The sequence below is a fragment of the Lissotriton helveticus genome, chromosome 9, assembly GCF_964261635.1.
Source record: "Lissotriton helveticus chromosome 9, aLisHel1.1, whole genome shotgun sequence".
Lineage (NCBI taxonomy): Eukaryota > Metazoa > Chordata > Amphibia > Caudata > Salamandridae > Lissotriton > Lissotriton helveticus.
In genome coordinates this window covers 963,902,385-963,908,683 of record NC_136070.1, presented here as the reverse complement: position 1 = coordinate 963,908,683, position 6,299 = coordinate 963,902,385, and the positions used below count along the sequence as shown (strand labels likewise).

The 6,299-nt window shown below is 44.3% G+C and overlaps 1 long non-coding RNA gene across 1 annotated transcript; it reads left to right on the top strand.

Annotated features, from left to right (window-relative positions):
• The first annotated feature begins 2,419 nt into the window (after positions 1 to 2,419).
• LOC144783091 (uncharacterized) lies at positions 2,420 to 5,255 on the top strand. The gene is made up of 3 exons (XR_013601398.1): positions 2,420 to 2,567; positions 4,084 to 4,224; positions 5,147 to 5,255. It is a non-coding gene; the product is annotated as an uncharacterized LOC144783091 (long non-coding RNA).
• Positions 5,256 to 6,299: the final 1,044 nt, after the last annotated feature.

The following is a 6,299-nucleotide window of genomic DNA, read 5'->3' as shown; positions in this document are numbered from 1 at the left end:
ATTAGCGACGAAAAAATACTTGCTAAATGTCGCTAAGCGACAAAATATTTATTTTGGATAACTAAATTAATCAAATCATGGATTTCCTGCTAAAAAATGAAATAAATACCTGAAAACATAGGAAAAAATAATTACAATATTTATATTCAAAACAAAAACAATAATCTGATTAGTAGGTGTAACCACAAATAACATAATAATTATTCAAAAACAAAAGGGTACACAAGATATAGGGGTCAGGGAACGTGATCATGCACAGATTTCATACGGGACAAATATTAAAAATTAATGCTACAATTAACCCTGGGTGTAGTTCGCGGAGCCGCACTCCGCGACCTACGCGTAGCTCCGCGGACATGCGTAGTTGCTTGCTAGACCCGTTTGCGCGCCGTTTTTCGTCATCGGGAGCGCGGTGCGCGTGTTCGGGGCGCTGCCTGCATGCTTGGGATGGCTAGCGCGCTAAGTTAGCCAAGAGGTTTGTCCCGCCCGTTTGCGTTCCCTTATTTCCTGTTCCGGGTCACAAGTCATGTGTTCGGGTTGTGCAAGACATGTTCGGGAACTCATCTTCTTGTTCGCACTACAAAGTGCGTGATCGCACTAAATATCGCGCGAACCTACCCACGCGGTCGCGACGGGCGCAGCCATCTTGGATTTCACACTCTGGCTATGGTTTTGGGCCTACTTTAGCATCTAGCTCATATCTCTTCAATCCTGGTCTTTTTACCCACTTTTTCAAACTTTCTTTAGTTATTACCTATCTCTCTCTGTGCCTAGGTTTATATTTTTCATTTTATTTCTACTTTTACAACTTTTTTTCAACTTTTCTATTGTTTTATTTTACTTCCTTCTTTTACCTTGCTTCTTCTTTCCCCTACCTTTTTGTCTTGAACTTTTCTTCTCCCCTCCACCCAGAACCATGGTGAAGGGCGCCAGCAGCATCGGCGGCTCAAAGGGCAAGGTGCCTGTGCCCAAAAAAACCCGGCTGCCTTGCGGCAGAATGCGCCCCTCAGGGGTGACGGCCCGCCAACTTTTTGGGGAGGAGGAGGTGGCTGCCCTGGTCTTTTTTCTCCAGCGCCACCTCCCCTTGACCTTGGCAGCAGGCGGCAGGCCCGGCTCCGGCTACCAGATTGAAGAGCGTCTCCGGCGGTGGGCGAAGGTGCGCCGGGCAGTCTTCCGCTGCTCCGGTATCCGGCGTACCCACCATCAGCTGTCCCACCGCTGGGCAGACATTTTGGACCGGGAGCAGGACCTGTTGGACCTGCTTGGTGTTGAGGTCGTGGGTCTTGGTGAGTGGCTACCCAAAAAAAAAAAAAAATATATATATATATATATAGTAGTATAAGTATTGTTATTGTATCTTTCTAAATCTTGGCTGAATAAGTAACGCGATGACTGGTGCTCCTAGTTACATTTCCGATGTATTCCGTTATATCTACTGTAATTGTATGACACTGGTCTGTGCTGCTTTTCTTCACGGACTCTTGCGTGTTGTTTCAACTTGGCGCTAGCTTTTGCTGTTTATTGATGTGAGATTTTCTTTATTGTAGAGAACTGAAGTTAGTTAATGCTATTAATAGAGTCTTGTCCTTCCTTTGTCCGTCAGTGAAATAGCGGTGGATGGATAATTGTACGTAGTTTGCATATTGTATAATTTTTTTAACGCCCTTCTCTTCTGCATGAATCCTCCTCTGGCAATGAATGCTAAAGTTACTTTGTTCTTCTTACCTCAGCCAGGGCCGGCGTTCGCATGTGCAAGCTGTGCAACTGCACAGGGCCACCAAACGCCAGGGGCCACCACACCAATATATATCCTTAATTTAATAATCCTCTGAGGATGGATACATATTTGCGTGGCGGCCCCTGGCAGGGATTTGGTGCCTCCGGCTCTGTTCCACTTCCAAACACCCTGACTCCCCCCACTTCACTGGCCTCCGTGCTCTGCCCCGACCTCCTCTTCCGGGGCCCCCTACCTACGCTGCCTGCCCAGGACCACCATGAGCCTAGAGCTGCCCCTGCCTCAGCCCTCCATAGAACTGAGGTAGTTTGTTTAGTGAGTGGGTAGGCTTAGCAGCAGTAGCATTCAGTCAGTAGCAGAACAAAATATGATGCAACGAACGTACAATTTCGTGTATGCACAAAGTTAAGCATGTCTCCTCCTTGTGATCTATGCATTTTGCTGGCAAAAATAAAAAAGAAATGCCTACTTACAGATAATTGATTACCCCATTCTTGAATCGGTGGTGTTGTTCAGGTGTTACTGCCTCTGTGTTACTTAGTAATCTGCAATCAGAATGTTTATGGAACATTTGATTTGTTTTCTCCAAGTATACAGTCAGTGAATCCTGCAAGGCAGTAGTCATTTGGTAGATCAATGTTTGTTTCTTTTAATGTTCTAGCAGTGGTTTTTGAAATGATGTCTATGTTTCACAGCACTCAATGTTTTTCTCTTTCTTTATTATTTCTTACATGAACCACAGAACCCAGGGGCAAGCAGAAGGCTGGGACCGAGTCGGCGGGTGAACCACAGGCACAGAGCTCCTCTACTGAGGATCCTGCTGCTGTCCCCAGTAAGTCCAACAGTGCTTTCTTTTGGAACAATGATATTTCCCTAACTTTCTAACGGAGCTTTTTTTTCCAACCGATTAATGACATTTCCTTCCTAAATAAATTTTGACAAATGCTTTTTTGATTTTCATTATGTTTTCAAAATTTTGTGTATCTGTCCCTGCCTTTCTGTTCCTTCAAAGAGCCTCTGCTACGACTCTCTGTGCTACTACTAGTATTAGACTGTCTGTAGGTAAGCTTGCCCTGTTGCCCACTCTTTAGTTAAGGTATTAATCTTTTCAAAAAATCTGTGATAGAAAAGCTGTAGGCACAGGGTCCACTCCTGTCTTATGCTTTTTCCTCTGTAATGTCCCTGCTTTGCCAATTGACACCAACCAAGTATGCATCCAGATGTTGGTCTAGTATTTTGTAAACATTAGTATACCACTACTACTCTTGTGGGTATTATTCTATGCAGTCACATACATAACTATGTATGCACCAGAAAATTGGATGTTGGTGATAGGCAGGTTGGACCTTACTTACACCTCAGTCACAGAACTCTGAGGAACCCACAATTCACTGAACGACAACCTATATGGGCTCAGTCATTGGTCAATTATTCAATTATCCCACTCCTGAACCCCAATACCAAGATGCCCAATGCTTTTATTACACAATCCATAACCTAAGTAACCCTCTTTTGCTCACTCCCTCGTGTAAGTCTACAAGACAACAGACACTGAAAATATACTTCTGAGTCAATGTGGTACTTCAAAAGCTTTATTTTGTTAGAAGTAAGTAAGTAACATCAATGTTTTTAAGTTGTTCCGTGAAATATGTCAAGGGGCCCACCAGAAAAAATTCAGAGTTAAAAAAGGCTGAATAAAGTAATCTACATTTTTACAGCTACTAGTGCACGATAGGGAAATGTGGGAAATGTCGGAGACCCCTCACCATTGAACGTATACTGGTTACATATGCCTCTTTTTGGTAAGTTCTGGAAATCTCTGCTTCGTAGAAGGAAATCTTCTCATCTGCCGAAAAATAATGACAAAAGTGGTGCACGTTAGACAGTATGAAATACATTTATGCAAGTTTTTTGCAGTCATGCTAAAAAAAGGTGTAACCTGTAAGCAAACTCGATTCCACAATCCACATACAAAAAGTAAATACGGGCCTTTTTATTTTCCAACCTCTTCAGGTGTATGCATTGAACAATCATGTGGCCTCAAAGGCGTCTTCTCGTACTGCGCAACAAGCTGCGAGGTAGCATGCGCAAAACTGTATACATTGATGTACAAAGGTTACATGGTTCAGTTCAAATTTCCAAGGACTAGAGTAGCAGTAGAGATGAGATGAGCTTGGGTACCATACCATAACAAATGAATGCTAATATGTGTAGTGACTCTGCTGTACTATGCAATGTGGACTACTACTGATTACGTTGTACTTAACTGTTTTGCAGAACTCCATTCTTGGTGAACAAGTACAATGGGGGCTGTGCATCCATCTAAAAAGGTGTACTTATTTTTATAGGTGCAGAACCGGTACCATCCACCAGTGCCGACGGGGACAGCGGCGCAGCGTCAGCAGAGGCGATCCCGGAGGGGACAGGACCAGAGGCACCTACACCAGCACCAGCAGCAGTGGGGGAGGAGCCAACAGCGGTGGGCGATGGTAAGTTACATTCAATAGTGATCCGCATTACTTGGTGGGAGGGGAAAACTTCCTCACTGTACTCTGAGATTTATAATGAACTTGAAGTTCTACTGGACAATATATGACGCCACCTTTATTGTCATTACCATGCTTAGCATTACCACCGGCGAGAATTGATAAAATAACAGGCCTCTTCTATCTGACTACAACTCAGCTGTGAAAGGTTGGTGGCAGACTAAAAGTCTTATCCACAACATGACCGCGATGGATTAACACTAAGGAGATCGATTTTAAGTATGATGAAAGGAGCAAGGAAAAAGCACCAATCATCTAATATAGAAGGATACTTTGGAATCAGCAATGCAGGTGGCTGATAGCAGTCGGATGCATGGGTTGTTGTGGAAGCATGGAAAGGGGAAAACACAGCTGCCTGCGTGGTTGGGAGACACACCCAATATCGGTGGGTAGGATAGTCTCAGCAGCGGTGTTTTGGTCATACCCAAACTCAAGGGAAGGAGGGGACGACTGGATGCATGGGTCGTTGCTGGTGAAACACAAACCACCTAAGGTTTGTTGCGCAATATAAAGAATGATAGTCTCTACTAGACATTTACTACTAGCTGTCCCGTGTTAATTAATGTTAGTTTGAGACTGTTCCCGGAAGCAGAGTATATGATATAAAACGAGATATGAAAAAGACAGGTGTTCGTATGTGTGTGACCGTTGAAGTACACCCATGCTACTAGGGCAGGCATAATGCCGTGCCAAAAAGTCCAACAAATTAATTATATAGGCCGTAGAATGTTCAAGATAGATGCAACACATTTTTTTGTACTCAGCTTGCTTGCTAGTGCTACTGTGCCACTATGTGTTGAATACATTTTGTGTTCTTGATTTGCTGGGATTTTGGATTACAACAATTCTGTCTCTTTCTTTATAGTTACTCCTTCAAAACCAACAAGAAAGGAGTTGGCAGTCCGGGCCCGGCAGCGGAAACTGCAGGCCATCGTTGAGGCCTACCGCCGGCTGGTGGCTCAGGCCGAGGAGGAGAAGGAGGAGGAGGCGGCGGCGGCGGCGGCAGCCGCTGCTGCCTCTTCCAATGCCCCGGCCCCCAAGCCTGCAGGAGTACGTCGCCGTGGTCAGGCAGCTGCCCGCCGCCGGATTTTTTCATCATCGGCCTCCCCCCGCCCCACAACATGCATGCCAATGTAGGTGCCGTGAATTTCAAAAAAAGATTCTCCTCCGGGTAGCGAGGCTCGAGGATGAAATAGAGGAGCGGGTGAAGCTCATTGTGGACAAACACTTGAAAGCCCGCCGGCTTTGAGATGGACCCTGTTTGTTTGCCCCTTTTTCAATCCTTTTGTTGGTGGGTGGGAATTGGGTGTTGGGGTTTACATTGAACTTGGAAATTTGGTTGGGGTTAGGGGAGGGTAGGGACAGCTGTGGGGTAAGATTTCATATATATTTTATTTTTGTATCGTCTTTCTTTATATTATGGTAAAATAAATGAGACACAAAGTTATTTTCAAAAGAAAACATTTGAAGTTCATTTGTGTTTGTTGGGGGGGTGGAGGGGGGACTGTTTCACCAAATAATGTACGTTGTGCAACATCGCAAGGTTTAATTGGCCATGCAGGTCAGCGGACAGTGCTTTCGAATAAAAACATATATTGGCCACATCTTTAACATGCAGACAGATAGATGCGGTAAACCCTCACCGAGTTATATTTGTAGTATTAGAAGAACTACCAGTCTGTCTTGCGTTATACCTCACAGCAAACTTATCTTACCTGTGATTGCTGATGATGATTGATGATGAAGTGTGGCACTGCAAGGGCTGCATTTGTTTCCCAAGACAATGGAGAAGAATCTGTGGTTCTGAACTTTCTGTGATAGTAGTAGTAGACAGACCCTGCCAGTAGCATTTTGAGATAAAAAGAAAGAGGCAGTCATTTGCGTGATAGACAATGTGGGGGTAGTATAAGTATTAAGTACAGTACATTACACGACTGACCCAAAACAATATTGCAACTGCTAAACTGAAACAAAACAATGGTTTTGGGGACTGGAAACTAAGTGCAAGAGAAGATAAG